This window comes from Papaver somniferum, unplaced genomic scaffold (genome assembly GCF_003573695.1).
Source record: "Papaver somniferum cultivar HN1 unplaced genomic scaffold, ASM357369v1 unplaced-scaffold_107, whole genome shotgun sequence".
Classification (NCBI taxonomy): domain Eukaryota; kingdom Viridiplantae; phylum Streptophyta; class Magnoliopsida; order Ranunculales; family Papaveraceae; genus Papaver; species Papaver somniferum.
The window spans coordinates 1,355,344-1,364,137 of record NW_020619603.1 but is presented as its reverse complement, the minus strand read 5'-3'; the positions used below and the strand labels follow the sequence as shown (position 1 = coordinate 1,364,137).

General features: G+C 34.0%; 1 long non-coding RNA gene across 1 annotated transcript; it reads right to left on the bottom strand.

Annotated features, from left to right (window-relative positions):
- Nucleotides 1–3,259: 3,259 nt before the first annotated feature.
- LOC113327816 lies at nucleotides 3,260–8,210 on the bottom strand. The gene is made up of 9 exons (XR_003349232.1): nucleotides 8,120–8,210; nucleotides 7,030–7,079; nucleotides 6,621–6,659; nucleotides 6,337–6,451; nucleotides 5,633–5,832; nucleotides 5,210–5,295; nucleotides 4,886–4,957; nucleotides 4,480–4,624; nucleotides 3,260–3,379 (listed from the first exon to the last, which is right to left on the bottom strand). It is a non-coding gene; the product is annotated as an uncharacterized LOC113327816 (long non-coding RNA).
- Nucleotides 8,211–8,794: the final 584 nt, after the last annotated feature.

Sequence of the window (8,794 nt, the reverse complement as noted above, 5' to 3'; positions counted from 1 at the left end):
CAAAAATTTGTCCCCAAACAATAAATCCTAACTTCGTCCCTGATCTTCTTTTCTTTGTGATTACTCATCTTCGTTGATGATTTTCATTTTGACCCGTGACTGTATTGCCATGCTTCATGAGCCACTGTGAGCTCTTTTCGCATCGGCTTTCTTCTTAGCTGCATTAATGAATGTTTGCCTTTGATTGGCCACTTTGTGTTCTGCTTTAGGCAAGTGTTTCTGCCTGCAAACGCACACAAATGAAAAAACAGCTTCCTTGAATAGTCGGATCATAATAGCTTGTTTAGTTACTCGGGTCCAAAGTTAGTGGTATCATGGTAGTCGTGGCCTACGGCTCCGACCGTTAGCAAACTGTTTAAGTTACTTGTTTCTTAATTCTTATCCGACCTTTCGTGTGTAGCCAATTATTAGGATTTGGTAGAGCCTATGATTGGGTAAATATAACTAAATTAAGATGCGTTCAGGGGATTGGGTGGTAACAACGGGATACCTGCTCTCTTTACAAATTTTAAAAAAAAGAGATTATTAGGAGATTCAAGTTGTGAACATTTATCTCCACGGGTATTTTTCGTTATTCGTAGACATATAGTTGCTCTAGCTAGGTGAATTACAAAATGTTGAAGCAATCCATGTGGATCGTTTTGAACAGTACCATCTGTTAACTACTACTAATTTTTTCGTCGTCTTTTTTTTTTTCCTTTTGTTTAGTTGCGTTGATCGTAAAAGGGGAGTATTTACACCCTTAGGATAGGACATGGATCAATTAGATAGGTGACCTTGTCAACACTCTCCAAGACAATACACACCTGTAAGTTGAAACATCAAAATCAAGCAATAGTGTAAGACATAAAACATAAGCCATAAATGTTGAACTCACGCCTCTGTGCGTCTCCCTAACCAAACGGATCCGGAGCTACTTCATTAGAGTAGGTTGAAGAGGCTGCAAGCCTTTGTGTTGTTGTTAGAGGTTGGGGTTAAAGAATCTCCGTTTGCTTCATTTTATTCTCGATCAGATGAACTTAATTTATTCGCTTTTTTGTTAATCGTTTTTGGACCTAGTTCGTGTTGATTCCGTTTTATTTTCTCACTTCTCCGCTGGGTTATTATAGGTTCTGGTGTTCGTTTTAGATCTCCGTATAGCGTTCGTCTTAAATCTCCGTTTCCTCCGTAATCATAAACTAATCGGCGATGGAAGCAATGGCAATACTCTGCGATACTCTGCGATTTCTCTCACTCGTTCTCAAATGCAATGACCCAATTTGAGCCATCACCGCAGATGCTAAATTCAAACTCTGCAACCACTTTCTTCTTATCTTGATATAAGACCTCAATGGCTCAATCCATATACAGTATATGGAGTAAGAGTAAAACTCGTATGTTGATAACCTTGTACTCGAAAATGTAATAATACAAATACTTGTACGGACGTTTGCTTATAGAAGGAGTTAAAATTAAGAATTTGGCAGTAAACAGGATTAGGTAATTAAAATTAAGAATTTGAATTACTAAGTCGATTAGATTATTGCAGTTCATTGTTTTTATTTCCACGATTAGAATTTAGCCTCGCACTTCTATTAAGATATTTTTTTTCCACAAAACAACTTTGACCTCTGACGCATGGATTTAAAACTAAGAAGCTTTAACACGACTTCATCAAGTGAATGAGGATATATAAAAGAACAATTCATGAGGAAAAGACTATCAGTAAAACCGTATGGAGTGGCACATTCTATTTTCCAGAGGAAAGGGAAACACTCTTAAGCGTATTTGTAATTAGTATTTCATCGACCGATAGTAACAGCCTACTGACCAAAAGTGTAGGGGGTCTCAAACAGCGCATCAGCTTCTTAACTGGTTTTAGGTTTAGGCGTTGGAGAGGAAAAGATCTAGAGTTCCATGAAAACGCATAGCACATAAATATATGTGGATGGGATAACTTGCCATATTTAAGACCTGTGTTTTTCCGGAATGTTTAGGGTTCGAAGAGGGTACTTGACTTTGGGTGAATTTTGAGAAGAAAGAATTCAGAATAAGGAAACAGGTGTCGGATACAGAATAGCTTTTCCTTTTTCCATAGGGAAACCCAGTTAAATAAGGAGAGTAAGGAATGAACGCTCAGATTTGTCCCACCCTTTTGGCTGCCGATCTATCCCGAGACAGAGGAAACGTTTTCTTATTCGAATTTTGAGAAGAAAGAATAAGAAAACAGGTATCGGATAAAGAATAGCTTTTCTTTTTTCCATAGGGAAATCCAGTTAAATAAGGAGAATAAGGAATGTACGCTCAGATTTGTCCCATCCCTTTTGGACGGTCGATCTATCCCTTCTTATTCTATAGATTTTTGTCATTTTTTTTTCATATTTGAGTACAAGCACTTAAAAATGAAGGATAAAACAGAAATAATAATTCCCACTTGATTAAATACAACCAGTGTGCAGGAAGTTGACGATCATGACTAAGAAAAAATCGGTGGAGATAGCACTACAAGAAATTAAATCTATTGTATCACCCAATGATTATGACATAAGCCCCTATTAGTGTCGCGATAACCTATGAAGCAAGAATTTTCATTTTGCAGCAGTAAATCATAGCTTGTAGCTCCACCTAAAAAATATTGTGATTATATTTTTTTTTTTGCAACACCTATATTGAAGGTATGACAATATATAGTGTAGCAATAGCTAAATTTTCATGTGGTATACTATTAATAAACCTGAAGTGAAGGTTAAAATCGAAATAATAATTCCCACTTGATTGAAAAAAATCGGAGAGCTGCAGGTGGGGAAAAAGACTCTTTTTTTTTCTTTTTTCTTTTGAAGCATTTGTGCAGGAAAATGATGATCATGACTTAGAAAAAGCTCGTGGAAACAAAATAGTGCTAATAAAGGGAAAAATACAGTTTAGTCAAAAAGTCGGTCCAAAAGTATGGCTTACTCCAGCCCGAGTCAACTAGGTACAAATTAGTCCAAAATATGGGAAAGTACACTAATAACCTTTATCATTTAAAATTTTGTCCAAATATTTGCAGTTTAGTCCACGGTGACTTATGATGATGTCAACAATTTTAATTAACATAAAAATAATTAAAAAAAAATTTATCTTTTGAACCGTTTGTCCAAAATTCGCAAACTTTATATATGCGGAAAGCTCTTTCCGAGAGCTACAGAAAGAGTACCCATATGACTATATAATTTTCATTTTTTAAAATTTTTAATTTACACTAATGTATAACTATGTACACATCTGCAAAAATCCAGAAATTCCAACATGCTTGGTAGCCAACAACCACTCTAGTCTACACAGATAAACAAAACTATCAACCACGCCAAGCTCTAGTTGATTAATAGCCGTATTTGTAGAGGTTGGTTTAGCAGTTAACCTGTATCAAGGACAAAATAATAAAACATAAGACTTCGCAGCTTGAAAAAGAAGTGATTAACCTTGCACCAAGAACCACATAAGAAACAAAACAAGAAAATGAAAATAAAGTAAAAAGTTAATCAGTTACTGACTTAATTCCTTTGAGCCTAACTGCACAAACTTAATATGGCTTCAAAACATCCCAGTACAGTGATTTACTAAACAATTGCAATTCTAATACTTATACAGAATATGAAATATATCCATGAAACTTGACAATGATGTACAACTATGTACACATCTACAAAAACTTAGAAAATCCAACATACAATACCCACAGAATAGTCCATATATCAATGATACGGGACAATGGTATACAACAATGTACACATCTATAAAAAATACAAAATCCAACATCCATACCCATAGAACATGCCGCATATCCAAAAAATGGGACAATGGTGTACAACTATGTATACATGTACAAAAACATAGAAAATCCAAGATCCATACACATTAGAACATGCAGTATATCAATGAGACAGGATAATAGTGTACAACTATTAAGACATCTACGAAAACATAGAAAATAAAATATCCATACCCATAAAAGCAGGTTGTATATCAATGAGACAGGACAATGGTGTACAACTATGTAGACATCTGCAAAAACGAACTAAGAAATACCCATAAAACAGGTCGTACATCTATGAGACATGGTAATGGTGTACAACTTTGTACACATACAAAAACCTAAAAAATGAAATACACCTTGTTGTGTCCCAACAAATTATCATTCTTATACCTCCTAAATTAACATCTGGCATTCAAATGCTAGCATCATGTGTGACTTCTTCCAATTAAAATGGGTTTAAATGTGATACGATGTAATCTAATTAGGGAGTATATTAGATAACAAAGACAAATGTGATACTGTGTAATCTAATTAGGGAGTATATTAGAATGTGCACATAGTGCTGCAACATTTCTTTCCTACTAATAAGTTTCGTAATAAGCTGCTACTTCTGATATTCTTAACTTGATTACACAATTACAATTATTTATTACTCTTTTGATAAATAAAATATTTGCATACATCGAAAGATAAAAAAAACTCACCTTTCTTAACCAAGATTGTCCCAAATCTGAGGTTTGCTTATTTCAATTTCAACTTTCAAACTCCTAGTAGCCCACACAACAACTTGGTTTCGAGACTGAACTTATTCCTAGTCAAATCCAAAGAGTAAATTCGACTTACCTACACCTGAAATACAAATAACCATTCAAAGAAAGTTCAAATTATCTTCCTCAATGCACAACTCCCAAGAAAACAGATTATACCAAATTTTAGTTATCGAACTAACAATTATGTGCACATTAACGATCAACAGGTGTACGATTATGTGCATATTAACGATCAACAAGAGTACAATTATGCACACATTAAGAATCTCCATAAACAACTATGTGTCATTTTCTCACATGTGCACAACCACATAAAATAAAAAAAGATAAATTCACCTACATCAATGATTTTCCATGTTGCTCGTTGAACATCTTGAGTAATACATGCAGCTTTCTCTTTACCAATCCCTAGCTGCAATAGTTGTCACCCAGATTAAAATCATCAACATCACTTGGAAACAAAATCATGTAAGAAATATTCAAATTCTTAAAAAAAAGTAAAAAGAACATTTATTGCTACAACGTATGGTTTCAGTCCTAAATGATTCAACGGAATAGAAAGAAATCAACAAACCTTAGAACAAACATCATCAAATGCCCCCAATGTGAAATGAATCCATATTCAGCTGAATTTAGTAATACAAACAAGTAAAACATAGTTTACCTCATAAATATGAGGTGAAGCATCCATTCATTTCCACGTAAACTCTTAACAAATCAATTCTTGGGTAGGAGGTTGCCAGCACATCGCTTCACCAAAATTCAAAAAAATGGAATCAGATGCCTTTCCAACATAATCAATAGGTGTATAATTTTGTACACAATGTCGATCAAAAGGTGTACAATTATGTACACATAAACAATCAAAATGTGTATAACTATGCTTACATTAAGTGAAAGAACACTTTAGGTATTACAGTTGATATTAGAGACAATCCGAGTCCGACTAAATTGACCCTAAGATAAAATTCATTAAACTAGATATCAATTAAATTGAGTGTTTAGGTTCAGATCTTAACTATTGGGTTTAACATGCATACAATATATAAAGAATATAAAGGGTATAGACATATATCATTTAACATACCATGGGGTCACATATTTCAAGCATCACCATCTGCTCTGATGGAGGCATCATAACATAGACGGGCCTAGCATTAAACCCGTGATGTGGAGACTAAGTCGCAGCTCTCTCGCTTCTTGACATAAATCACAACAATGGCAGAAGAAGAAGGTGGAAAAGTGCATGTTGACTCACACTGTTTTCGCTACAGCTTACCCTCCATGCTGCTTCCATCGCAGCCACAAGATTTAGTTAGTGATTCACAAGCATCATGCTTACACGATTAAAAACAAAAACATAAAAAATTGAAAAACATTCGTCTATTGCCAGAGAACAGTTAGCTATAAAGATAATACTGGAAATTTAGATCATTCGTGTTTACAGAAACTCAACCAGGTCCTTAAATTTGGATCCACAAGAAGGTTAAAGAACATAGATGCATTAAAAAGTGAATAATCACCGAAACTAACGGGAAAAAATGAACAATAATCATGAAAATCAACAAGTATACAATTATGTACACATTACGAATCAACATGTACACATTAATAAATGACGTGTACAATTAAGTACACATCAAGAAATAGACGTGTATAATTATCTACACATTAAGAATCCACATGTGTACAACTAAGTGCACATTAACAATTGAAAATAAAAATAGAAAAATAAGGATAATTATTATTAGGTATGTAAGAAGTTCAATTGAACCAAATGCATCGTCTTACCTGAGCTTACCTTTCCTCCCTTCTGGCATGTTTTTTTTTCTCTACTTTCCTTGTTCTTAAATAATACCTGATTCCTGGTGGTTTGAATGGGTACTCCGGAGGAAACTCAATCTTCCTATGGTGGAATCCACATGCGATAAATAAAAAAGAAAACTCAAGAATGATAGATGTGGGTAAAACTCGAGAATCATCCATATCAGATGAGCTAGTGACCAACAAGGATCCTTAAATAGAGTTGAAAATTGATGTATATTCTTATTAGACAGTATGAACATTTAATATACCTGTAAATGGTGTGCCTTCACTTCCTTCCAGAGCATAATCTAAAGAAGAAAAAAAATCAAAAGTAGAAGCAATAAGCACAGAACAACAAGAACGGGAACAAAAAAAAAAACGCAAATCCAGACGGTCGGATACCAGGAGTACATACACATGAAAAATGACAGTCAACTTCATATAAATGTGACACCAAAATATGCCGACAAGTGAAAGAAACGGTCAAGTCGATATCGTATGCAACGTAATGGTAACAAAATGAAAAGTTAAAAATAATTTTCTTTCATAATTTTTCTCTCTTTTTTATTCTACAATGAATAAAAAGATCTACCATCACCAGCAACATATGGGTTTCACCAGGCTTCAAAACGGGGAAACAACACCTTATTCATCTACACAACTAACATATTGGCTTACAGTTGCGGTAGAGGAAGAGAGACGTGAAGCCAAATATATGCACCTGTTTACTGAAAAACAATGGAAGTAAGTAACAAGTTAGTTCTTCCTTGGCTAAATCTGAACTTGATTTACTGAGTGAAGTCAAATTGGTATTTCATCTTTACTTATCATATGAGTCAGCACATCAAATCATTCAAAAAAAAAAAAGTGGGATCCCACAGAAATGCTACAAACAGAAAGTACATGTTTCTACACAATGGGATTACTGGTCAGTTGGCCTCAATACTATTCAGATATGTAAGTACGGCTCCGCCTATTGTTTTACTTTCCATTTTCGTTATAATCTGATAAGGGTATTTCTGTTTCCCTATTCAGGCATGTAACTACATCTCTAGATATTGTTCTCCATTTTCTTCAAATTCCGACAAGGGGCTTTCTGCTTTCCTTCAAACAGTACAGAATGCACGGCCCTCTTACGAAGTGGCTAAGTCCTCACTGAAGGACTGTACTAGACCCAATTGTCATATCTACTGGATAGACAAATACTGTTGGATGTTGCTAACCTTAATGTCAAAGGTAACCAGTACCATATATTAACACACTTCACATGTAATGACAACACTATGAAGATAACAAATAAATTGGTGTATCTCCATTTCTCTTGGTTTTACATATACTCAGGGAACACCAGCAAGCAAAATTACACCATATTACGTTTAATACAAAGTACCACTAAAATCCATCTTATTGCACAATCATGTAACTTTAAATTCCATCTTATCTTCCAATTAATCACCATCTGTAACTTTGGTCATGTGATAAAAACACACATATGAAAAAAAACAAAAACATCTTAATCCGATATATGTAGATCTCAAAACTGAAACAACTAACACGGAGCAAGAAATTTATGAAGAAGAAACGAAAATGAAATCTGAATTGCATGAAAATCAAAACTTAAGCATAACAAAAATCAAAACTAAAATAAAAAAATAAAAAAGATCTAACAAAAGATAACAAATCAAATGATTTCATATCATGCATTAAAAAAAGAAGCACGATAACAAAATCGAAGAAATAAAAGAAAGATTAACGATGAAAAACTAACCTGAGATCAAAATCTGATGAAGAAACAAGTTAATCCTCCAAAATCTCACTATATCTCTGTTTATCTCTCATTTTCTCTCCATCTTTCTCAATTTCTTCTGATTTGAAATCTTAGATCCAAATTATATTTGTCAAAAAGTCTTTCATATATGGAAACTCTGAAAGGGTAATTTTGGTACTGTGTAAATCCGAAATATCATGAATCGGTGTGTTTTTGGACTAACTCGTTCAAAATTTGGACCGAACTGTAAACATGGAGGATATTTGGACTAAACAGTACCGGGCTTTGGAGGGGAGGATTAAAGTGTCTAAAGTCCAGAAAAAATGGGATTAAACGATAATTATTTCTACGCTAATAAATCTTCTGGCCGTTCTGATCAGATTTTTGGCACCTCATTGAAAAGATAACATGCTTTATCTATTTTGAAAATAAGCATATTCAGCGACAAATTTTAAAAATATTTGAGAGATGGCCAGGATTGTATTTCATGTGTGCACGTTCTCTTTCCCTTTATGGTAGGATCGTGTCTTTAGTAATTATTTAGATTTATATAACATCTTGGTAAACAGAAACTATTGGGAAGAACAATCAGTAATTAAGAAAAAAACATGAATTACGTATTGAAAGTCAAAACAGATCAGCTGATCAAACTTTAGACATGTGAAGTTGTTAAAG